The sequence below is a fragment of the Heterodontus francisci genome, chromosome 35 (genome assembly GCF_036365525.1).
Source record: "Heterodontus francisci isolate sHetFra1 chromosome 35, sHetFra1.hap1, whole genome shotgun sequence".
In the NCBI taxonomy this organism is placed as follows: Eukaryota; Metazoa; Chordata; class Chondrichthyes; order Heterodontiformes; family Heterodontidae; genus Heterodontus; species Heterodontus francisci.
In genome coordinates, this window is record NC_090405.1 from 17,568,222 (window position 1) to 17,594,500 (window position 26,279).

Below are 26,279 nucleotides of genomic sequence, written 5' to 3' on the forward strand. Positions count from 1 at the left end.
CTTTTTTTGCATTTATTTCATTTCATCTTAGTTTGTTCAGTTTGCTTACCCACTGTTTTTTTTCAGGTTTTTTTTCAGGTTTGCACTTGCTGCTGTTCAACATTCAGTGTATTCACACCTAATCTGTACTAATGCTTTGTCTTTCAACACACCATCAACATATTGTTTGCCTTTGCTCCATGACCTTTTGGTCAGCAATGTGGCCTGGTCCAATCTGCACCTTCTCCTTTGTTATCTCTTGCCCCACCCCCACCTCACTTGCTTATAATCTGTGACTTTTCTAATATTTGTCAGTTCCGAAGAAGGGTCACTGACCCGAAACGTTAACTCTGCTTCTCTTTCCACAGATGCTGCCAGACCTGCTGAGTGGTTGCAGTATTTCTTGTTTTTGTTTCAGATTTCCAGCATCCGCAGTATTTTGCTATTATTTTTGTGAGTTTGAGTGCCATTTTGTTTTTCCCTTTTTTAAGGCTTCATGAGCAGAGAGTACAGGGAGTGTTTGAAATGAGCAAGTCTCGCGTTGATTCAGGACTCTTACCTCTCCGCAGCATCTCTCTATGAAAGATTGAATTTGATCTCATTTCATTCTCAGCTCGGGGTCTGTGCGGCTCAGTGGCACTTCTGGCTGTCTCCCGCTTCACAATCCATCAGTACTGAGAAAGCAATGGGGAATATTACTCACATGTTGTGTTCTTTAATTTTTTGGAAAACTTGAATGTATGTATTTTCTTCCAAAACACGGACACCAAAACACTGTTAACGTAGAGCTGAAATAGCTCAGTTGGGAGAGCATTAGACTGAAGATCTAAATGTCCCTGGTTCAATCCTGGGTTTCAGCAATTTCGCTTCCTTATGCGTCCCTTGCCTTGGTTCTGATTTTCCAGTTGCACAATTTCCTTTGAAATTATTTACCAAGCACCAGTGGATTGAATTTGAGAAACAACACAGAGTCATTTACAGCATAGAAGGTGGTCGTTTGGCCTATCACGTCCATGCTGGCTCTCCCCGGAGCAATCTAGTCAGTTCCACTCACCAGCTCGATCCCTTTCCTCCTGCAAGTTTCTTTCCTTCAAGTATCCATCCAATTTCCTTTTCAAATCATTGATTGTCTCTGCTTCCACCACACTCGTGGGCCAAGACATTACCACCCACAACATAAAAAATTCCACCTCATCAAGGATGGGAAATACTTATATCTTCTATATTTGCTTATTCTCTATTTCTATGAGAATAGACTGGCAGTCAACATGAAAGGAAACCCAAAAATCTTCGAGCAGCATGTAAATGATAAGTGGGTAGTAAGAGGTTGAGTCGGGCCTATTAGGGACAAAAAGGATAATATAAGCTTAGAGGTGCAGGGCAATGTTAATCTACTTAATGAGTACTTTGTATCAGTGATCACTAAGGAAGTGGAATTTGACAAAATATCAGTCGAAGTGAAGAGAGTAGAGGCAATGGAGAGAGTACAAATTAGGAGAGGGAGGTACAAAAAGGCTGGCTGTGCTTAGGGAAGATAAATCACCTGGTCCGGATGGCTCACATCCCAGGTTGCGAAAGGAAATGCGGATGCAGATAACGGAAGGGCTTGCTATTATCTTCCAATCTTCCCTGGATACGGGGGAGGTGCCAGAGGATTAAACAGTGGCAAATGCGACACCCTTATTCCAGAAACGGTGTAAGGACAGTCCGGGTAACTACAGGCTCGTTAGATTAACAGCAGCGGTGGGTAAGGTTTTAGAAAGAATAATCAGGGTAAAAAATCAACAGTCACTTGGAGAGGTTCGAGTTAATTAAGGAGAGTGAGCATGGATTTATAAATGGGAGTTCATGCTTGACTAATCTAACTGCATTTTTTGATGAACTAACAGAGCAGGTTGATGAAGGGAATGCAGTGGATGTTGTTTATATGGATTTTAAGGAAGTGTTTGACAAGGTACCACATAAAAGGGCGGTTAACAAAATTGAGGTTCGTGGTATAGGAGGGTCAGTGTCCAATTGGATAGAAAATTGGTTTAAGGACAGAAAACAGCGAGTCTTATTAAATGGTTCTTTGTCAGACTGGAGGATAGTCGACAGTGGTGTTCCCCAAGGGTCAGTGCTAGAACCACTGCTTTTTTTGCTCAAGGTAAGTGACTTGGATCTTGGAATACAGAGTAGAATCTCAAAATATGCCGATGACACCAAACTTGGAGGAGTGGCAAACAGTGAGGATGATATGAACTGCCTGCAACAGGACAGTGATAGGCTAGCAGAATGGGCAGACAGGTGGCAGATGGAATTTAATAGTGACAAGTATGAGGTGATGTATTTTGGCATAAGGAATAGGGAGAGGCAATATATACTTAATGGCACAGTTCTAAAGAGTGTGCTGGAATAGAGGGACTTGGGGTTCATGTGCATCAATCTTTGAAGGTGGCAAGTCATATTGCGAGAGTGGTTCGCAAAGCATATGGGATCTTGGGCTTTATAAATAGAGGCATTGAGTACAAAAGCAGGGAAGTTATGCTGAACCATTATAAAACTCTGGTTAGGCCCCAATTGGAGTGTTGCTTCCAGTTCTGCTCAGCAGACTTTAGAAAGAATTTGAGGGTCCTTGAGAGGACGCAGAGGTGATTTACCAGAATGGATCCAGGGATGGGGGATTTTAGTTACAAGGTTAGGTTGGAAAAGCGAGGATTATTCTGCCTATATCAAAGGAGATTGAGTGGAGAATTGATAGAGGTGTAAAACACCTCTAGAGAACAGGCCATCCTGGACTGGGTATTGTGTAATGAGAAAGGATTAGTTAACAATCTTGTTGTGTGGGGTCCCTTGGGGAAGTGCGCCCATAATATGATAAAATTCTTCATTAAGATGGAGAGTGAGAGAGTTGATTCCGAGACTCGGGTCTTGAATCTAAACAAAGGAAACTATGAAGGTATGAGGCGGGAGTTGGCTATGATAGATTGGGGAATGTTACTTAAAGGGTTGACAGTGGATAGGCAATGGCTAGAATTTAAAGAGCGCATGGATGAATTACAACAATTGTTCATTCCTGTCTGTGCAAATGTAAAACAGGAAGGGTGGCTCAACTGTGGCTTACAAAAGAAATTAAGGGAAGTATTAGATCCAAGGAGGAGAAATATAAAATGGCCAGAACAAGCAGCAAACCTGAAGATTGTGAGCAGTTTGGAATTTAGCAGAGGAGGACAAAGGGATTGATTAACAAGTGGAAATAAGCTTGCAGAGAACATCAAAATTGACTGTGAAAGCTTCTATAGATATGTGAAGAGAAAAAGAGTAGTGAAGACAAATGTGGGTCCCTTCCAGTCAGAAACGGGGGAATTTATAATGGGGAACCAAGAAATGACAGACCAATTAAATACATACTTTGGATCTGTCTTCACAAAGGAGGATACAAATTATCTCCCAGAAATGTTGGGGAACATAGGGTCTAGTGAGAAGGAGGAACTGTATGAAATCAGTATGAGTTGGGAATGTTTGGGAAATTGATGGGATTGAAGGCCGATAAATCCCCAGGGCCTGATAATCTACATCCCAGAGTACTTAAGGAAGTGGCCCTTGAAATAGCAGATGCATTTCTGGTCTTTTTTCAAAATTCTATAGACTCTGGAACAGTTCCAATGGATTGGATGGTAGTTAATGTAACTCCACTATTTAAAAAAAGAGGCAGAAAGAAAACAGCGAATTATATACCGGTTAGCCTGACATCAGTCGTGGGGAAAATGCTGGAGTCCATTATAAAAGATGTAATAGCAGAGTGCAATAATAACTCGTCTCCACTCCTAGTATTTCTAAATCCCACACATTCACTATAATGTGAACAATTATTTCCTGTTGTGTCTCTCTCAGATTTGTAAACTTCACTGTATTGGAGTGAGGTGACATCTACTGGCGGGAAGCAAGAACTGCAATTAAGCAGCAGAAACTCCACAGTCTGTCAGGGTTAAAGAAACATTGCAATGTGAGGATGCAGCGAAGTGGTTTGATTGGGTAGATGGAGACATGATTCCACTTGTGGTGGTGTCTGAAGCAAAGGCCAGAAATACAAAATTGTCATTAATAAAAGAAATGAGGAATTCATGAAAAATGTAGTAACGTAGTGAATGGTTAGAATGTGGATAGAATAGAAAGTGAGATTGGATGGACAGAAGCAGTCTGAAAGGATGGCTGAAACAAAAGGTGAGTGCCCAGAAACGTTAACTGTGTTTCTCACAGCACAGATGCTGCCAGAGCTGCTGAACATTTCCAGCACTTTCTGTTTTTATTTCAGCATTTGCAGGATGTTGCTTTGATCTGAAAAAAAATGGATGATTGGCTGGGGGGTTCCAGTGAAATTCCACAGCAGCTAATAAAGCCTGACCTGTCAGTGGCTCGTTGGTCTAGGGGTATGATTCTCGCTTAGGCAGTATGGTTAATTAACGTACGAGATATCCTGGGTTCAAGTCCCGGACGAGCCCTGGTCTGCTGGCATTTTTAGATTAAGGTTATCTATTGGTTTCAGGCTTGCAGAAGGTGGAATTGACTTCCATACGGAGCTGGCTTGAGGACCAGACAACTGGATTCAAAGAGCTTGTCGACAAAATTGTAATTTACTAAATGTACAGATAGCCAAGTGGGAATATAAAGTTGTTGCTGTAATTGTGACCTGACTCCAAAAACAACAGGACTGGGTTCTGGACTGGAATTCTTCAGTGTTTCTGTTGTTTGGCTTGCATTGACTCATCGATTTTCTTGTTTTTCACTTTGTCGATGCCTTTGAATAATTGTGGATCCTTCTTCAGGGTGTCTTCTTTCACCAGGTAGTTCTGACCTCTGATGATGTTGATTGTAATCAGCTTCAATTCGCTGATAGTTTTGGAAATGAGCAGATTTCCTTTGCTTGAGTCTAGAACATGGAACTCAGTCTGACATGTGGACCCATGGGAGGATTTGAATGCCACCCCTGCGTTGGAGTTGCATCCATCCAATAAGAGACCGAGTAGAAGTGACAGTTCTGTCAGTCGAATATGAGACTTTTAATGACAGGGTTATGAGTTTGAGTGCCATTCTGTTTTTCCCTTTTTTAAGGCTTCATGAGCAGAGAGTACAGGGAGTGTTTGAAATGAGCAAGTCTCGCTTTGATTCAGGACTCTTACCTCTCAGCAGCATCTCACTATGAAAGATTGAATTTGATCTCATTTCATTCTCACCTCGGGGTCTGTGCGGCTCAATGGCACTTCTGGCTGTCTCCCGCTTCACAATCCATCAGTACTGAGAAAGCAATGGGGAATATTACTCACATGTTGTGTTCTTTAATTTTTTGGAAAGCTTGAATGTATGTATTTTCTTCCAAAACAAGGACACCAAGCCACTGTTAATGTAGGGCTGAAAAACTCAGTTGGGAGAGCGTTAGACTGAAGATCTAAAGGTCCCTGATTCAATCCCGGGTTTCAGCAATTTTGCTTCCTTATGCGTCCCTTGCCTTGGTTCTGATTTTCTGGTTGCACAATTTACTTTGAGATTATTTCCCAAGCACCAGTGGATTGAATTTGAGAAACAACACAGAGTCATTTACAACATAGAAGGTGGTCGTTTGGCCTATCACGTCCATGCTGGCTCTCCCCGGAGCAATCTAGTCAGTTCTACTCACCAGCTCGATCCCTTTCCTCCTGCAAGTTTCTTTCCTTCAAGTATCCATCCAATTTCCTTTTCAAATCATTGATTGTCTCTGCTTCCACCACACTCGTGGGCCAAGTCATTACTAACCACAGCATAAAAAATTCCACCTCATCAAGGATGGGAAATACTTACATCTTCTATATTTACTTATTCTCTATTTCTATGAGAATAGACTGGCAGTCAACATGAAAGGAAACCCAAAAATCTTCGAGCAGCATGTAAATGATAAGAGGGTAGTAAGAGGTTGAGTCGGGCCTATTAGGGACAAAAAGGATAATATAAGCTTAGAGGTGCAGGGCAATGTTAATCTACTGAATGAGTACTTTGCATCAGTGATCACTAAGGAAGTGGAATTTGACAAAATATCAGTCGAAGTGAAGAGAGTAGAGACAATGGAGAGAGTACAAATTAGGAGAGGGAGGTACTAAAAAGGCTGGCTGTGCTCAGGGAAGATAAATCACCTGGTCCGGATGGCTCACATCCCAGGTTGCGAAAGGAAATGCGGATGCAGATAACGGAAGGGCTTGCTATAATCTTCCAATCTTCCCTGGATACGGGGGAGGTGCCAGAGGATTAAACAGTGGCAAATGCGACACCCTTATTCAAGAAAGGGTGTAAGGACAGTCCGGGTAACTACAGGCTAGTTAGATTAACAGCAGCGGTGGGTAAGGTTTTAGAAAGAATAATCAGGGTAAAAAATCAACAGTCACTTGGAGAGGTTCGAGTTAATTAAGGAGAGTGAGCATGGATTTATAAATGGGAGTTCATGCTTGACTAATCTAACTGCATTTTCTGATGAACTAACAGAGCAGGTTGATGAAGGGAATGCAGTGGATGTTGTGTATATGGATTTTAAGGAAGCGTTTGACAAGGTACCACATAAAAGGGCGGTTAACAAAATTGAGGTTCGTGGTATAGGAGGGTCAGTGTCCAATTGGATAGAAAATTGGTTTAAGGACAGAAAACAGCGAGTCTTATTAAATGGTTCTTTGTCAGACTGGAGGATAGTCGACAGTGGTGTTCCCCAAGGGTCAGTGCTAGAACCACTGCTTTTTTTGCTAAAGGTAAGTGACTTGGATCTTGGAATACAGAGTAGAATCTCAAAATATGCCGATGACACCAAACTTGGAGGAGTGGCAAACAGTGAGGATGATATGAACTGCCTGCAACAGGACAGTGATAGGCTAGCAGAATGGGCAGACAGGTGGCAGATGGAATTTAATAGTGACAAGTGTGAGGTGATGTATTTTGGCATAAGGAATAGGGAGAGGCAATATATACTTAATGGCACAGTTCTAAAGAGTGTACTGGAATAGAGGGACTTGGGGTTCATGTGCATCAATCTTTGAAGGTGGGAAGACATATTGCGAGAGTGGTTTGCAAAGCATATGGGATCTTGGGCTTTATAAATAGAGGCATTGAGTACAAAAGCAGGGAAGTTATGCTGAACCATTATAAAACTCTGGTTAGGCCCCAATTGGCGTGTTGCTTTCAGTTCTGCTCAGCAGACTTTAGAAAGAATGTGAGGGTCCTTGAGAGGACGCAGAGGCGATTTACCAGAATGGATCCAGGGATGGGGGATTTTAGTTACAAGGTTAGGTTGGAAAAGCTAGGATTATTCTGCCTATATCAAAGGAGATTGAGTGGAGAATTGATAGAGGTGTATAACACCTCTAGAGAACAGGCCATCCTGGACTGGGTATTGTGTAATGAGAAAGGATTAGTTAACAATCTTGTTGTGTGGGGTCCCTTGGGGAAGTGCGCCCATAATATGATAAACTTCTTCATTAAGATGGAGAGTGAGAGAGTTGATTCCGAGACTCGGGTCTTGAATCTAAACAAAGGAAACTATGAAGGTATGAGGCGGGAGTTGGCTATGTTAGATTGGGGAACGTTACTTAAAGGGTTGACAGTGGATAGGCAATGGCTAGAATTTAAAGAGCGCATGGATGAATTACAACAATTGTTCATTCCTGTCTGTGCAAAAGTAAAACAGGAATAGTGGCTCAACTGTGGCTTACAAAAGAAATTAAGGGAAGTATTAGATCCAAGGAGGAGAAATATAAAATGGCCAGAACAAGCAGCAAACCTGAAGATTGTGAGCAGTTTGGAATTTAGCAGAGGAGGACAAAGGGATTGATTAACAAGTGGAAATAAGCTTGCAGAGAACATCAAAATTGACTGTCAAAGCTTCTATAGATATGTGAAGAGAAAAAGAGTAGTGAAGACAAATGTGGGTCCCTTCCAGTCAGAAACGGGGGAATTTATAATGGGGAACCAAGAAATGACAGACCAATTAAATACATACTTTGGATCTGTCTTCACAAAGGAGGATACAAATTATCTCCCAGAAATGTTGGGGAACATAGGGTCTAGTGAGAAGGAGGAACTGTATGAAATCAGTATTAGTTGGGAATGTTTGGGAAATTGATGGGATTGAAGGCCGATAAATCCCCAGGGCCTGATAATCTACATCCCAGAGTACTTAAGGAAGTGGCCCTTGAAATAGCAGATGCATTTCTGGTCTTTTTTCAAAATTCTATAGACTCTGGAACAGTTCCAATGGATTGGATGGTAGTTAATGTAACTCCACTATTTAAAAAAAGAGGCAGAAAGAAAACAGCGAATTATATACCGGTTAGCCTGACATCAGTCGTGGGGAAAATGCTGGAGTCCATTATAAAAGATGTAATAGCAGAGTGCAATAATAACTCGTCTCCACTCCTAGTATTTCTAAATCCCACACATTCACTATAATGTGAACAATTATTTCCTGTTGTGTCTCTCTCAGATTTGTAAACTTCACTGTATTGGAGTGAGGTGACATCTACTGGCGGGAAGCAAGAACTGCAATTAAGCAGCAGAAACTCCACAGTCTGTCAGGGTTAAAGAAACATTGCAATGTGAGGATGCAGCGAAGTGGTTTGATTGGGTAGATGGAGACATGATTCCACTTGTGGTGGTGTCTGAAGCAAAGGCCAGAAATACAAAATTGTCATTAATAAAAGAAATGAGGAATTCATGAAAAATGTAGTAACGTAGTGAATGGTTAGAATGTGGATAGAATAGAAAGTGAGATTGGATGGACAGAAGCAGTCTGAAAGGATGGCTGAAACAAAAGGTGAGTGCCCAGAAACGTTAACTGTGTTTCTCACAGCACAGATGCTGCCAGAGCTGCTGAACATTTCCAGCACTTTCTGTTTTTATTTCAGCATTTGCAGGATGTTGCTTTGATCTGAAAAAAAATGGATGATTGGCTGGGGGGTTCCAGTGAAATTCCACAGCAGCTAATAAAGCCTGACCTGTCAGTGGCTCATTGGTCTAGGGGTATGATTCTCGCTTAGCGAGTATGGTTAATTAACATGCGAGAAATCCTGGGTTCAAGTCCTGGACGAGCCCTGGTCTGCTGGCATTTTTAGATTAAGGTTATCTATTGGTTTCAGGCTTGCAGAAGGTGGAATTGACTTCCATACGGAGCTGGCTTGAGGACCAGACAACTGGATTCAAAGAGCTTGTCGACAAAATTGTAATTAACTAAATGTACAGATAGCCAAGTGGGAATATAAAGTTGTTGCTGTAATTGTGACCTGACTCCAAAAACAACAGGACTGGGTTCTGGACTGGAATTCTTCAGTGTTTCTGTTGTTTGGCTTGCATTGACTCATCGATTTTCTTGTTTTTCACTTTGTCGATGCCTTTGAATAATTGTGGATCCTTCTTCAGGGTGTCTTCTTTCACCAGGTAGTTCTGACCTCTGATGATGTTGATTGTAATCAGCTTCAATTCGCTGATAGTTTTGGAAATGAGCAGATTTCCTTTGCTTGAGTCTAGAACATGGAACTCAGTCTGACATGTGGACCCATGGGAGGATTTGAATGCCACCCCTGCGTTGGAGTTGCATCCATCCAATAAGAGACCGAGTAGAAGTGACAGTTCTGTCAGTCGAACATGAGACTTTTAATGACAGGGTTATGAGTTTGAGTGCCATTCTGTTTTTCCCTTTTTTAAGGCTTCATGAGCAGAGAGTACAGGGAGTGTTTGAAATGAGCAAGTCTCGCTTTGATTCAGGACTCTTACCTCTCAGCAGCATCTCACTATGAAAGATTGAATTTGATCTCATTTCATTCTCAGCTCGGGGTCTGTGCGGCTCAGTGGCACTTCTGGCTGTCTCCCGCTTCACAATCCATCAGTACTGAGAAAGCAATGGGGAATATTACTCACATGTTGTGTTCTTTAATTTTTTGGAAAACTTGAATGTATGTATTTTCTTCCAAAACAAGGACACCAAGCCACTGTTAATGTAGGGCTGAAAAACTCAGTTGGGAGAGCGTTAGACTGAAGATCTAAAGGTCCCTGATTCAATCCCGGGTTTCAGCAATTTTGCTTCCTTATGCGTCCCTTGCCTTGGTTCTGATTTTCTGGTTGCACAATTTACTTTGAGATTATTTCCCAAGCACCAGTGGATTGAATTTGAGAAACAACACAGAGTCATTTACAACATAGAAGGTGGTCGTTTGGCCTATCACGTCCATGCTGGCTCTCCCCGGAGCAATCTAGTCAGTTCTACTCACCAGCTCGATCCCTTTCCTCCTGCAAGTTTCTTTCCTTCAAGTATCCATCCAATTTCCTTTTCAAATCATTGATTGTCTCTGCTTCCACCACACTCGTGGGCCAAGTCATTACTAACCACAGCATAAAAAATTCCACCTCATCAAGGATGGGAAATACTTACATCTTCAATATTTGCTTATTCTCTATTTCTATGAGAATAGACTGGCAGTCAACATGAAAGGAAACCCAAAAATCTTCGAGCAGCATGTAAATGATAAGTGGGTAGTAAGAGGTTGAGTCGGGCCTATTAGGGACAAAAAGGATAATATAAGCTTAGAGGTGCAGGGCAATGTTAATCTACTTAATGAGTACTTTGCATCAGTGATCACTAAGGAAGTGGAATTTGACAAAATATCAGTCGAAGTGAAGAGAGTAGAGTCAATGGAGAGAGTACAAATTAGGAGAGGGAGGTACTAAAAAGGCTGGCTGTGCTCAGGGAAGATAAATCACCTGGTCCGGATGGCTCACATCCCAGGTTGCGAAAGGAAATGCGGATGCAGATAACGGAAGGGCTTGCTATAATCTTCCAATCTTCCCTGGATACGGGGGAGGTGCCAGAGGATTAAACAGTGGCAAATGCGACACCCTTATTCAAGAAAGGGTGTAAGGACAGTCCGGGTACCTACAGGCTAGTTAGATTAACAGCAGCGGTGGGTAAGGTTTTAGAAAGAATAATCAGGGTAAAAAATCAACAGTCACTTGGAGAGGTTTGACTTAATTAAGGAGAGTGAGCATGGAATTATAAATGGGAGTTCATGCTTGACTAATCTAACTGAATTTTCTGATGAACTAACAGAGCAGGTTGATGAAGGGAATGCAGTGGATGTTGTTTATATGGATTTTAAGGAAGCGTTTGACAAGGTACCACATAAAAGGGCGGTTAACAAAATTGAGGTTCGTGGTATAGGAGGGTCAGTGTCCAATTGGATAGAAAATTGGTTTAAGGACAGAAAACAGCGAGTCTTATTAAATGGTTCTTTGTCAGACTGGAGGATAGTCGACAGTGGTGTTCCCCAAGGGTCAGTGCTAGAACCACTGCTTTTTTTGCTAAAGGTAAGTGACTTGGATCTTGGAATACAGAATAGAATCTCAAAATATGCCGATGACACCAAACGTGGAGGAGTGGCAAACAGTGAGGATGATATGAACAGCCTGCAACAGGACAGTGATAGGCTAGCAGAATGGGCAGACAGGTGGCAGATGGAATTTAATAGTGACAAGTGTGAGGTGATGTATTTTGGCATAAGGAATAGGGAGAGGCAATATATACTTAATGGCACAGTTCTAAAGAGTGTGCTGGAATAGAGGGACTTGGGGTTCATGTGCATCAATCTTTGAAGGTGGGAAGACATATTGCGAGAGTGGTTTGCAAAGCATATGGGATCTTGGGCTTTATAAATAGAGGCATTGAGTACAAAAGCAGGGAAGTTATGCTGAACCATTATAAAACTCTGGTTAGGCCCCAATTGGAGTGTTGCTTTCAGTTCTGCTCAGCAGACTTGAGAAAGAATGTGAGGGTCCTTGAGAGGACGCAGAGGCGATTTACCAGAATGGATCCAGGGATGGGGGATTTTAGTTACAAGGTTAGGTTGGAAAAGCTAGGATTATTCTGCCTATATCAAAGGAGATTGAGTGGAGAATTGATAGAGGTGTATAACACCTCTAGAGAACAGGCCATCCTGGACTGGGTATTGTGTAATGAGAAAGGATTAGTTAACAATCTTGTTGTGTGGGGTCCCTTGGGGAAGTGCGCCCATAATATGATAAACTTCTTCATTAAGATGGAGAGTGAGAGAGTTGATTCCGAGACTCGGGTCTTGAATCTAAACAAAGGAAACTATGAAGGTATGAGGCGGGAGTTGGCTATGTTAGATTGGGGAACGTTACTTAAAGGGTTGACAGTGGATAGGCAATGGCTAGAATTTAAAGAGCGCATGGATGAATTACAACAATTGTTCATTCCTGTCTGTGCAAAAGTAAAACAGGAATAGTGGCTCAACTGTGGCTTACAAAAGAAATTAAGGGAAGTATTAGATCCAAGGAGGAGAAATATAAAATGGCCAGAACAAGCAGCAAACCTGAAGATTGTGAGCAGTTTGGAATTTAGCAGAGGAGGACAAAGGGATTGATTAACAAGTGGAAATAAGCTTGCAGAGAACATCAAAATTGACTGTAAAAGCTTCTATAGATATGTGAAGAGAAAAAGAGTAGTGAAGACAAATGTGGGTCCCTTCCAGTCAGAAACGGGGGAATTTATAATGGGGAACCAAGAAATGACAGACCAATTAAATACATACTTTGGATCTGTCTTCACAAAGGAGGATACAAATTATCTCCCAGAAATGTTGGGGAACATAGGGTCTAGTGAGAAGGAGGAACTGTATGAAATCAGTATTAGTTGGGAATGTTTGGGAAATTGATGGGATTGAAGGCCGATAAATCCCCAGGGCCTGATAATCTACATCCCAGAGTACTTAAGGAAGTGGCCCTTGAAATAGCAGATGCATTTCTGGTCTTTTGTCAAAATTCTATGGACTCTGGAACAGTTCCAATGGATTGGACGGCAGTTAATGTAACTCCACTATTTAAAAAAAGAGGCAGAAAGAAAACAGCGAATTATATACCGGTTAGCCTGACATCAGTCGTGGGGAAAATGCTGGAGTCCATTATAAAAGATGTAATAGCAGAGTGCAATAATAACTCGTCTCCACTCCTAGTATTTCTAAATCCCACACATTCACTATAATGTGAACAATTATTTCCTGTTGTGTCTCTCTCAGATTTGTAAACTTCACTGTATTGGAGTGAGGTGACATCTACTGGCGGGAAGCAAGAACTGCAATCAAGCAGCAGAAACTCCACAGTCTGTCAGGGTTAAAGAAACATTGCAATGGGAGGATACAGCGAAGTGGTTTGATTGGGTAGATGGAGACATGATTCCACTTGTGGTGGTGTCTGAAGCAAAGGCCAGAAATACAAAATTGTCATTAATAAAAGAAATGAGGAATTCATGAAAAATGTAGTAACGTAGTGAATGGTTAGAATGTGGATAGAATAGAAAGTGAGATTGGATGGACAGAAGCAGTCTGAAAGGATGGCTGAAACAAAAGGTGAGTGCCCAGAAACGTTAACTGTGTTTCTCACAGCACAGATGCTGCCAGAGCTGCTGAACATTTCCAGCACTTTCTGTTTTTATTTCAGCATTTGCAGGATGTTGCTTTGATCTGAAAAAAAATGGATGATTGGCTGGGGGGTTCCAGTGAAATTCCACAGCAGCTAATAAAGCCTGATCTATCAGTGGCTCGTTGGTCTAGGGGTATGATTCTCGCTTAGGGAGTATGGTTAATTAACATGCGAGAGATCCCGGGTTCAAGTCCCGGACGAGCCCTGGTCTGCTGGCATTTTTAGATTAAGGTTATCTATTGGTTTCAGCCTTGCAGAAGGTGGAATTGACTTCCATGCGGAGCTGGCTTGAGGACCAGACAACTGGATTCAAAGAGCTTGTCGACAAAATTGTAATTAACTAAATGTACAGATAGCCAAGTGGGAATATAAAGTTGTTGCTGTAATTGTGACCTGACTCCAAAAACATCTGGACTGAAATGGAATGGAATTCTTCAGTGTTTCTGTTGTTTGGCTTGCATTGACTCATCGATTTTCTTGTTTTTCACTTTGTCGATGCCTTTGAATAATTGTGAATCCTTCTTCAGGGTGTCTTCTTTCACCAGGTAGTTCTGACCTCCGATGATGTTGATTGTAATCAGCTTCAATTCGCTGATAGTTTTGGAAGTGAGCAGATTTCCTTTGCTTGAGTCTACAACATGGAACTCAGTCTGACATGTGGACCCATGGGAGGATTTGAATGCCATCTCTGCGTTGGAGTTGCATCCATCCAATAAGAGACCGAGTAGAAGTGACAGTTCTGTCAGTCGAATATGAGACATTTAATGGCAGGGTTGTGAGTTTGAGTGCCATTCTGTTTTTCCCTTTTTTAAGGCTTCATGAGCAGAGAGTACAGGGAGTGTTTGAAATGAGCAAGTCTCGCTTTGATTCAGGACTCTTACCTCTCAGCAGCATCTCACTATGAAAGATTGAATTTGATCTCATTTCATTCTCAGCTCGGGGTCTGTGCGGCTCAGTGGCACTTCTGGCTGTCTCCCGCTTCACAATCCATCAGTACTGAGAAAGCAATGGGGAATATTACTCACATGTTGTGTTCTTTAATTTTTTGGAAAGCTTGAATGTATGTATTTTCTTCCAAAACAAGGACACCAATCCATTGTTAATGTAGAGCTGAAATAGCTCAGTTGGGAGAGCGTTAGACTGAAGATCTAAAGGTCCCTGGTTCAATCCTGAGTTTCAGCAATTTCGCTTCCTTATGTGTCCCTTGCCTTGGTTCTGATTTTCCAGTTGCACAATTTACTTTGAGATTATTTACCAAGCACCAGTGGATTGAATTTGAGAAACAACACAGAGTCATTTACAACATAGAAGGTGGTCATTTAGCCTATCACGTCCATGCTGGCTCTCCCCGGAGCAATCTAGTCAGTTCCACTCACCAGCTCGATCCCTTTCCTCCTGCAAGTTTCTTTCCTTCAAGTATCCATCCAATTTCCTTTTCAAATCATTGATTGTCTCTGCTTCCACCACACTCGTGGGCCAAGACATTACCACCCACAACATAAAAAATTCCACCTCATCGAGGATGGGAAATATTTACATCTTCTATATTTGCTTATTCTCTATTTCTATGAGAATAGACTGGCAGTCAACATGAAAGGAAACCCAAAAATCTTCGAGCAGCATGTAAATGATAAGTGGGTAGTAAGAGGTTGAGTCGGGCCTATTAGGGACAAAAAGGATAATATAAGCTTAGAGGTGCAGGGCAATGTTAATCTACTTAATGAGTACTTTGCATCAGTGATCACTAAGGAAGTGGAATTTGACAAAATATCAGTTGAAGTGAAGAAAGTAGAGGCAATGGAGAGAGTACAAATTAGGAGAGGGAGGTACTAAAAAGACTGGCTGTGCTTATGGAAGATAAATCACCTGGTCCGGATGGCTCACATCCCAGGTTGCGAAAGGAAATGCGGATGCAGATAACGGAAGGGCTTGCTATAATCTTCCAATCTTCCCTGGATACGGGGGAGGTGCCAGAGGATTAAACAGTGGCAAATGCGACACCCTTATTCAAGAAAGGGTGTAAGGACAGTCCGGGTAACTACAGGCTAGTTAGATTAACAGCAGCGGTGGGTAAGGTTTTAGAAAGAATAATCAGGGTAAAAAATCAACAGTCACTTGGAGAGGTTCGAGTTAATTAAGGAGAGTGAGCATGGATTTATAAATGGGAGTTCATGCTTGACTAATCTAACTGCATTTTTTGATGAACTAACAGAGCAGGTTGATGAAGGGAATGCAGTGGATGTTGTTTATATGGATTTTAAGGAAGCGTTTGACAAGGTACCACATAAAAGGGCGGTTAACAAAATTGAGGTTCGTGGTATAGGAGGGTCAGTGTCCAATTGGATAGAAAATTGGTTCAAGGACAGAAAACAGCGAGTCTTATTAAATGGTTCTTTGTCAGACTGGAGGATAGTCGACAGTGGTGTTCCCCAAGGGTCAGTGCTAGAACCACTGCTTTTTTTGCTCAAGGTAATTGACTTGGATCTTGGAATACAGAGTAGAATCTCAAAATATGCCGATGACACCAAACTTGGAGGAGCGGCAAACAGTGAGGATGATATGAACTGCCTGCAACAGGACAGTGATAGGCTAGCAGAATGGGCAGACAGGTGGCAGATGGAATTTAATAGTGACAAGTGTGAGGTGATGTATTTTGGCATAAGGAATAGGGAGAGGCAATATATACTTAATGGCACAGTTCTAAAGAGTGTGCTGGAATAGAGGGACTTGGGGTTCATGTGCATCAATCTTTGAAGGTGGCAAGTCATATTGCGAGAGTGGTTCGCAAAGCATATGGGATCTTGGGCTTTATAAATAGAGGCATTGAGTACAAAAGCAGGGAAGTTATGCTGAACCATTATAAAACTCTGGTTAGGCCCCAATTGGAGTGTTGCTTCCAGTTCTGCTCAGCAGACTTTAGAAAGAATGTGAGGGTCCTTGAGAGGACGCAGAGGCGATTTACCAGAATGGATCCAGGGATGGGGGATTTTAGTTACAAGGTTAGGTTGGAAAAGCTAGGATTATTCTGCCTATATCAAAGGAGATTAGTGGAGAATTGATAGAGGTGTATAACACCTCTAGAGAACAGGCCATCCTGGACTGGGTATTGTGTAATGAGAAAGGATTAGTTAACAATCTTGTTGTGTGGCGTCCCTTGGGGAAGTGCGCCCATAATATGATAAAATTCTTCATTAAGATGGATTGTGAGAGAGTTGATTCCGAGACTCGGGTCCTGAATCTAAATAAAGGAAACTATGAAGGTATGAGGCGGGAGTTGGCTATGATAGATTGGGGAACGTTACTTAAAGGGTTGACAGTGGATAGGCAATGGCTAGCATTTAAAGAGCGCACGGATGAATTACAACAATTGTTCATTCCTGTCTGTGCAAAAGTAAAACAGGAAGGGTGGCTCAACTGTGGTTTACAAAAGAAATTAAGGAAAGTATTGGATCCAAGGAGGAGAAATATAAAATGGTCAGAACAAGCAGCAAACCTGAAGATTGTGAGCAGTTTGGAATTTAGCAGAGGAGGACAAAAGGATTGATTAAGAAGGGGGAAATAGAGTATGAGAGTAAGCTAGCAAAGAACATAAAAACTGACTGTAAAAGCTTCTATAGATATGTGTAGAGAAAAAGATTAGTGAAGACAAATGTGGGCCCCTTACAGTCAGAAACGGGGGAATTTATAATGGGGAACAAAGAAATGGCAGACCAATTAAATACATACTTTGGATCTGTCTTCACAAAGGAGGATACAAATTATCTCCCAGAAATGTTGGGGAACATAGGGTCTAGTGAGAAGGAGGAACTGTATGAAATCATTATTAGTAGGGAATGTTTGGGAAATTGATGGGATTGAAGGCCGATAAATCCCCAGGGCCTGATAATCTACATCCCAGAGTAATTAAGGAAGTGGCCCTTGAAATAGCAGATGCATTTCTGGTCTTTTTTCAAAATTCTATCGACTCTGGAACAGTTCCAATGGATTGGACGGTAGTTAATGTAACTCCGCTATTTAAAAAAAGAGGCAGAAAGAAAACAGCGAATTATATACCGGTTAGCCTGACATCAGTCGTGGGGAAAATGCTGGAGTCCATTATAAAAGATGTAATAGCAGAGTGCAATAATAACTCGTCTCCACTCCTAGTATTTCTAAATCCCACATATTCACTATAATGTGACGAATTATTTCCTGTTGTGTCTCTCTCAGATTTGTAAACTTCACTGTATTGGAGTGAGGTGACATCTACTGGCGGGAAGCAAGAACTGCAATCAAGCAGCAGAAACTCCACAGTCTGTCAGGGTTAAAGAAACATTGCAATGTGAGGATACAGCGAAGTGGTTTGATTGGGTAGATGGAGACATGATTCCACTTGTGGTGGTGTCTGAAGCAAAGGCTAGAAATACAAAATTGTCATTAATAAAAGAAATGAGGAATTCATGAAAAATGTAGTAACGTAGTGAATGGTTAGAATGTGGATAGAATAGAAAGTGAGATTGGATGGACAGAAGCAGTCTGAAAGGATGGCTGAAACAAAAGGTGAGTGCCCTGAAACATTAACTGTGTTTCTCACAGCACAGATGCTGCCAGAGCTGCTGAACATTTCCAGCACTTTCTGTTTTTATTTCAGCATTTGCAGGATGTTGCTTTGATCTGAAAAAAAATGGATGATTGGCTGGGGGGTTCCAGTGAAATTCCACAGCAGCTAATAAAGCTTGACCTGTCAGTGGCTTGTTGGTCTAGGGGTATGACTCTCGCTTAGGGAGTATGGTTAATTAACATGCGAGAGATCCCGGGTTCAAATCCCGGACGAGCCCTGGTCTGCTGGCATTTTTAGATTAAGGTTATCTATTGGTTTCAGCCTTGCAGAAGGTGGAATTGACTTCCATACGGAGCTGGCTTGAGGACCAGACAACTGGATTCAAAGAGCTTGTCGACAAAATTGCAATTAACTAAATGTACAGATCGCCAAGTGGGAATATAAAGTTGTTGCTGTAATTGTGACCTGACTCCAAAAACAACAGGACTGGGTTCTGGACTGGAATGCAATGGAATTCTTCAGTGTTTCTGTTGTTTGGCTTGCATTGACTCATCGATTTTCTTGTTTTTCACTTTGTCGATGCCTTTGAATAATTGTGGATCCTTCTTCAGGGTGTCTCCTTTCACCAGGTAGTTCTGACCTCTGATGATGTTGATTGTAATCAGCTTCAATTCGCTGATAGTTTTGGAAGTGAGCAGATTTCCTTTGCTTGAGTCTACAACATGGAACTCAGTCTGACATGTGGACCCATGGGAGGATTTGAATGTCATCCCTGCGTTGGAGTTGCATCCATCCAATAAGAGACCGAGTAGAAGTGACAGTTCTGTCAGTCGAATATGAGACTTTTAATGGCAGGGTTGTGAGTTTGAGTGCCATTCTGTTTTTCCCTTTTTTAAGGCTTCATGAGCAGAGAGTACAGGGAGTGTTTGAAATGAGCAAGTCTCGCTTTGATTCAGGACTCTTACCTCTCAGCAGCATCTCACTATGAAAGATTGAATTTGATCTCATTTCATTCTCAGCTCGGGGTCTGTGCGGCTCAGTGGCACTTCTGGCTGTCTCCCGCTTCACAATCCATCAGTACTGAGAAAGCAATGGGGAATATTACTCACATGTTGTGTTCTTTAATTTTTTGGAAAACTTGAATGTATGTATTTTCTTCCAAAACAAGGACACCAATCCATTGTTAATGTAGAGCTGAAATAGCTCAGTTGGGAGAGTGTTAGACTGAAGATCTAAAGGTCCCTGGTTCAATCCCGGGTTTCAGCAATTTTGCTTCCTTATGTGTCCCTTGCCTTGGTTCTGATTTTCCAGTTGCACAATTTACTTTGAGATTATTTACCAAGCACCAGTGGATTGAATTTGAGAAACAACACAGAGTCATTTACAACATAGAAGGTGGTCATTTGGCCTATCACGTCCATGCTGGCTCTCCCCGGAGCAATCTAGTAAGTTCCACTCACCAGCTCGATCCCTTTCCTCCTGCAAGTTTCTTTCCTTCAAGTATCCATCCAATTTCCTTTTCAAATCATTGATTGTCTCTGCTTCCACCACACTCGTGGGCCAAGACATTACCACCCACAACATAAAAAATTCCACCTCATCAAGGATGGGAAATACTTACATCTTCTATATTTGCTTATTCTCTATTTCTATGAGAATAGACTGGCAGTCAACATGAAAGGAAACCCAAAAATCTTCGAGCAGCATGTAAATGATAAGTGGGTAGTAAGAGGTTGAGTCGGGCCTATTAGGGACAAAAAAGATAATATAAGCTTAGAGGTGCAGGGCAATGTTAATCTACTTAATGAGTACTTTGCATCAGTGATCACTAAGGAAGTGGAATTTGACAAAATATCAGTTGAAGTGAAGAAAGTAGAGGCAATGGAGAGAGTACAAATTAGGAGAGGGAGGTACTAAAAAGACTGGCTGTGCTTAGGGAAGATAAATCACCTGGTCCGGATGGCTCACATCCCAGGTTGCGAAAGGAAATGCGGATGCAGATAACGGAAGGGCTTGCTATAATCTTCCAATCTTCCCTGGATACGGGGGAGGTGCCAGAGGATTAAACAGTGGCAAATGCGACACCCTTATTCAAGAAAGGGTGTAAGGACAGTCCGGGTAACTACAGGCTAGTTAGATTAACAGCAGCGGTGGGTAAGGTTTTAGAAAGAATAATCAGGGTAAAAAATCAACAGTCACTTGGAGAGGTTCGAGTTAATTAAGGAGAGTGAGCATGGATTTATAAATGGGAGTTCATGCTTGACTAATCTAACTGCATTTTTTGATGAACTAACAGAGCAGGTTGATGAAGGGAATGCAGTGGATGTTGTTTATATGGATTTTAAGGAAGCGTTTGACAAGGTACCACATAAAAGGGCGGTTAACAAAATTGAGGTTCGTGGTATAGGAGGGTCAGTGTCCAATTGGATAGAAAATTGGTTTAAGGACAGAAAACAGCGAGTCTTATTAAATGGTTCTTTGTCAGACTGGAGGATAGTCGACAGTGGTGTTCCCCAAGGGTCAGTGCTAGAACCACTGCTTTTTTTGCTCAAGGTAATTGACTTGGATCTTGGAATACAGAGTAGAATCTCAAAATATGCCGATGACACCAAACTTGGAGGAGCGGCAAACAGTGAGGATGATATGAACTGCCTGCAACAGGACAGTGATAGGCTAGCAGAATGGGCAGACAGGTGGCAGATGGAATTTAATAGTGACAAGTGTGAGGTGATGTATTTTGGCATAAGGAATAGGGAGAGGCAATATATACTTAATGGCACAGTTCTAAAGAGTGTACTGGAATAGAGGGACTTGGGGTTCATGTGCATCAATCTTTGAAGGTGGCAAGACATATTGCGAGAGTGGTTCGCAAAGCACATGGGATCTTGGGCTTTATAAATAGAGGCATTGAATACAAAAGCAGGGAAGTTATGCTGAACCATTATAAAACTCTGGTTAGGCCCCAATTGGAGTGTTGCTTCCAGTTCTGCTCAGCAGAGTTTAGAAAGAATGTGAGGGTCCTTGAGAGGACGCAGAGGCGATTTACCAGAATGGATCCAGGGATGGGGGATTTTAGTTACAAGGTTAGGTTGGAAAAGCTAGGATTATTCTGCCTTTCTCAAAGGAGTGGAGAATTGATAGAGGTGTATAACACCTCTAGAGAACAGGCCATCCTGGACTGGGTATTGTGTAATGAGAAAGGATTAGTTAACAATCTTGTTGTGTGGGGTCCCTTGGGGAAGTGCGCCCATAATATGATAAAATTCTTCATTAAGATGGAGAGTGAGAGAGTTGATTCCGAGACTCGGGTCCTGAATCTAAACAAAGAAAACTATGAAGGTATGAGGCGGGAGTTGGCTATGATAGATTGGGGAACGTTACTTAAAGGGTTGACAGTGGATAGGCAATGGCTAGCATTTAAAGAGCGCACGGATGAACTACAACAATTGTTCATTCCTGTCTGTGCAAAAGTAAAACAGGAAGGGTGGCTCAACTGTGGCTTACAAAAGAAATTAAGGAAAGTATTAGATCCAAGGAGGAGAAATATAAAATGGTCAGAACAAGCAGCAAACCTGAAGATTGTGAGCAGTTTGGAATTTAGCAGAGGAGGACAAAAGGATTGATTAAGAAGGGGGAAATAGAGTATGAGAGTAAGCTAGCAAAGAACATAAAAACTGACTGTAAAAGCTTCGATAGATATGTGTAGAGAAAAAGATTAGTGAAGACAAATGTGGGCCCCTTACAGTCAGAAACGGGGGAATTTATAATGGGGAACAAAGAAATGGCAGACCAATTAAATACATACTTTGGATCTGTCTTCACAAAGGAGGATACAAATTATCTCCCAGAAATGTTGGGGAACATAGGGTCTAGTGAGAAGGAGGAACTGTATGAAATCAGTATTAGTAGGGAATGTTTGGGAAATTGATGGGATTGAAGGCCGATAAATCCCCAGGGCCTGATAATCTACATCCCAGAGTAATTAAGGAAGTGGCCCTTGAAATAGCAGATGCATTTCTGGTCTTTTTTCAAAATTCTATCGACTCTGGAACAGTTCCAATGGATTGGACGGTAGTTAATGTAACTCCGCTATTTAAAAAAAGAGGCAGAAAGAAAACAGCGAATTATATACCGGTTAGCCTGACATCAGTCGTGGGGAAAATGCTGGAGTCCATTATAAAAGATGTAATAGCAGAGTGCAATAATAACTCGTCTCCACTCCTAGTATTTCTAAATCCCACACATTCACTATAATGTGAACAATTATTTCCTGTTGTGTCTCTCTCAGATTTGTAAACTTCACTGTATTGGAGTGAGGTGACATCTACTGGCGGGAAGCAAGAACTGCAATCAAGCAGCAGAAACTCCACAGTCTGTCAGGGTTAAAGAAACATTGCAATGTGAGGATACAGCGAAGTGGTTTGATTGGGTAGATGGAGACATGATTCCACTTGTGGTGGTGTCTGAAGCAAAGGCTAGAAATACAAAATTGTCATTAATAAAAGAAATGAGGAATTCATGAAAAATGTAGTAACGTAGTGAATGGTTAGAATGTGGATAGAATAGAAAGTGAGATTGGATGGACAGAAGCAGTCTGAAAGGATGGCTGAAACAAAAGGTGAGTGCCCTGAAACATTAACTGTGTTTCTCACAGCACAGATGCTGCCAGAGCTGCTGAACATTTCCAGCACTTTCTGTTTTTATTTCAGCATTTGCAGGATGTTGCTTTGATCTGAAAAAAAATGGATGATTGGCTGGGGGGTTCCAGTGAAATTCCACAGCAGCTAATAAAGCTTGACCTGTCAGTGGCTCGTTGGTCTAGGGGTATGATTCTCGCTTAGGGAGTATGGTTAATTAACATGCGAGAGATCCCGGGTTCAAATCCCGGACGAGCCCTGGTCTGCTGGCATCTTTAGATTAAGGTTATCTATTGGTTTCAGCCTTGCAGAAGGTGGAATTGACTTCCATACGGAGCTGGCTTGAGGACCAGACAACTGGATTCAAAGAGCTTGTTGACAAAATTGCAATTAACTAAATGTACAGATAGCCAAGTGGGAATATAAAGTTGTTGCTGTAATTGTGACCTGACTCCAAAAACAACAGGACTGGGTTCTGGACTGGAATGCAATGGAATTCTTCAGTGTTTCTGTTGTTTGGCTTGCATTGACTCATCGATTTTCTTGTTTTTCACTTTGTCGATGCCTTTGAATAATTGTGGATCCTTCTTCAGGGTGTCTCCTTTCACCAGGTAGTTCTGACCTCCGATGATGTTGATTGTAATCAGCTTCAATTCGCTGATAGTTTTGGAAGTGAGCAGATTTCTTTTGCTTGAGTCTACAACATGGAACTCAGTCTGACATGTGGACCCATGGGAGGATTTGAATGTCATCCCTGCGTTGGAGTTGCATCCATCCAATAAGAGACCGAGTAGAAGTGACAGTTCTGTCAGTCGAATATGAGACTTTTAATGGCAGGGTTGTGAGTTTGAGTGCCATTCTGTTTTTCCCTTTTTTAAGGCTTCATGAGCAGAGAGTACAGGGAGTGTTTGAAATGAGCAAGTCTCGCTTTGATTCAGGACTCTTACCTCTCAGCAGCATCTCACTATGAAAGATTGAATTTGATCTCATTTCATTCTCAGCTCGGGGTCTGTGCGGCTCAGTGGCACTTCTGGCTGTCTCCTGCTTCACAATCCATCAGTACTGAGAAAGCAATGGGGAATATTACTCACATGTTGTGTTCTTTAATATTTTGGAAAACTTGAATGTATGTATTTTCTTCCAAAACAAGGACACCAAGCCACTGTTAATGTCGGGCTGAAATAGCTCAGTTGGGAGAGCGTTAGACTGAAGATCTAAAGGTCCCTGGTTTAATCCCGGGTTTCAGCAATTTCGCTTCCTTATGTGTCCCTTGCCTTGGTTCTGATTTTCCAGTTGCACAATTTACTTTGAGATTATTTACCAAGCACCAGTGGATTGAATTTGAGAAACAACACAGAATCATTTACAACATAGAAGGTGGTCATTTGGCCTATCACGTCCATGCTGGCTCTCCCCGGAGCAATCTAGTCAGTTCCACTCACCAGCTCGATCCCTTTCCTCCTGCAAGTTTCTTTCCTTCAAGTATCCATCCAATTTCCTTTTCAAATCATTGATTGTCTCTGCTTCCACCACACTCGTGGGCCAAGACATTACCACCCACAACATAAAAAATTCCACCTCATCAAGGATGGGAAATACTTACATCTTCTATATTTGCTTATTCTCTATTTCTATGAGAATAGACTGGCTGTCAACATGAAAGGAAACCCAAAAATCTTCGAGCAGCATGTAAATGATAAGTGGGTAGTAAGAGGTTGAGTCGGGCCTATTAGGGACAAAAAGGATAATATAAGCTTAGAGGTGCAGGGCAATGTTAATCTACTTAATGAGTACTTTGCATCAGTGATCACTAAGGAAGTGGAATTTGACAAAATATCAGTCGAAGTGAAGAGAGTAGAGTCAATGGAGAGGGTACAAATTAGGAGAGGGAGGTACTAAAAAGGCTGGCTGTGCTTAGGGAAGATAAATCACCTGGTCCGGATGGCTCACATCCCAGGTTGCGAAAGGAAATGCGGATGCAGATAACGGAAGGGCTTGCAATAATCTTCCAATCTTCCCTGGATACGGGGGAGGTGCCAGAGGATTAAACAGTGGCAAATGCGACACCCTTATTCAAGAAAGGGTGTAAGGACAGTCCGGGTAACTACAGGCTAGTTAGATTAACAGCAGCGGTGGGTAAGGTTTTAGAAAGAATAATCAGGGTAAAAAATCAACAGTCACTTGGAGAGGTTCGAGTTAATTAAGGAGAGTGAGCATGGATTTATAAATGGGAGTTCATGCTTGACTAATCTAACTGCATTTGTTGATGAACTAACAGAGCAGGTTGATGAAGGGAATGCAGTGGATGTTGTTTATATGGATTTTAAGGAAGCGTTTGACAAGGTACCACATAAAAGGGCGGTTAACAAAATTGAGGTTCGTGGTATAGGAGGGTCAGTGTCCAATTGGATAGAAAATTGGTTTAAGGACAGAAAACAGCGAGTCTTATTAAATGGTTCTTTATCAGACTGGAGGATAGTCGACAGTGGTGTTCCCCAAGGGTCAGTGCTAGAACCACTGCTTTTTTTGCTCAAGATAAATGACTTTGATCTTGGAATACAGAGTAGAATCTCAAAATATCCCGATGACAACAAACTTGGAGGAGTGGCAAACAGTGAGGATGATATGAACTGCCTGCAACAGGACAGTGACAGGCTGGCAGAATGGGCAGACAGGTGGCAGATGGAATTTAATAGTGACAAGTGTGAGGTGATGTATTTTGGCATAAGGAATAGGGAGAGGCAATATATACTTAATGGCACAGTTCTAAAGAGTGTACTGGAATAGAGGGACTTGGGGTTCATGTGCATCAATCTTTGAAGGTGGGAAGACATATTGCGAGAGTGGTTTGCAAAGCATATGGGATCTTGGGCTTTATAAATAGAGGCATTGAGTACAAAAGCAGGGAAGTTATGCTGAACCATTATAAAACTCTGGTTAGGCCCCAATTGGAGTGTTGCTTCCAGTTCTGCTCAGCAGACTTTAGAAAGAATGTGAGGGTCCTTGAGAGGACGAAGAGGCGATTTACCAGAATGGATCCAGGGATGGGGGATTTTAGTTACAAGGTTAGGTTGGAAAAGCTAGGATTATTCTGCCTATATCAAATGAGATTGAGTGGAGAATTGATAGAGGTGTATAACACCTCTAGAGAACAGGCCATCCTGGACTGGGTATTGTGTAATGAGAAAGGATTAGTTAACAATCTTGTTGTGTGGGGTCCCTTGGGGAAGTGCGCCCATAATATGATAAACTTCTTCATTAAGATGGAGAGTGAGAGAGTTGATTCCGAGACTCGGGTCTTGAATCTAAACAAAGGAAGCTATGAAGGTATGAGGCGGGAGTTGGCTATGTGAGATTGGGGAACGTTACTTAAAGGGTTGACAGTGGATAGGCAATGGCTAGCATTTAAAGAGCGCATGGATGAATTACAACAATTGTTCATTCCTGTCTGTGCAAAAGTAAAACAGGAATAGTGGCTCAACTGTGGCTTACAAAAGAAATTAAGGGAAGTATTAGATCCAAGGAGGAGAAATATAAAATGGCCAGAACAAGCAGCAAACCTGAAGATTGTGAGCAGTTTGGAATTTAGCAGAGGAGGACAAAGGGATTGATTAACAAGTGGAAATAAGCTTGCAGAGAACATCAAA

At 41.8% G+C, this 26,279-nt stretch overlaps 6 non-coding genes across 6 annotated transcripts; all 6 read left to right on the forward strand.

Annotated features, from left to right (window-relative positions):
• Window positions 1-766: 766 nt before the first annotated feature.
• Window positions 767-839, forward strand: trnaf-gaa (transfer RNA phenylalanine (anticodon GAA)). Its single transcript has one exon. It is a non-coding gene; the product is annotated as a tRNA-Phe (tRNA).
• A 12,732-nt stretch (window positions 840-13,571) lies between these two features.
• On the forward strand, window positions 13,572-13,660 carry trnap-agg (transfer RNA proline (anticodon AGG)). Its single transcript is given in 2 exon segments — window positions 13,572-13,607; window positions 13,625-13,660. It is a non-coding gene; the product is annotated as a tRNA-Pro (tRNA).
• A 4,523-nt stretch (window positions 13,661-18,183) lies between these two features.
• trnap-agg (transfer RNA proline (anticodon AGG)) lies at window positions 18,184-18,272 on the forward strand. The gene is given in 2 exon segments: window positions 18,184-18,219; window positions 18,237-18,272. It is a non-coding gene; the product is annotated as a tRNA-Pro (tRNA).
• Window positions 18,273-19,188: 916 nt separating this feature from the next.
• On the forward strand, window positions 19,189-19,261 carry trnaf-gaa (transfer RNA phenylalanine (anticodon GAA)). Its single transcript has one exon. It is a non-coding gene; the product is annotated as a tRNA-Phe (tRNA).
• A 3,541-nt stretch (window positions 19,262-22,802) lies between these two features.
• trnap-agg (transfer RNA proline (anticodon AGG)) lies at window positions 22,803-22,891 on the forward strand. Its single transcript is given in 2 exon segments — window positions 22,803-22,838; window positions 22,856-22,891. It is a non-coding gene; the product is annotated as a tRNA-Pro (tRNA).
• Window positions 22,892-23,807: 916 nt separating this feature from the next.
• trnaf-gaa (transfer RNA phenylalanine (anticodon GAA)) lies at window positions 23,808-23,880 on the forward strand. Its single transcript has one exon. It is a non-coding gene; the product is annotated as a tRNA-Phe (tRNA).
• Window positions 23,881-26,279: the final 2,399 nt, after the last annotated feature.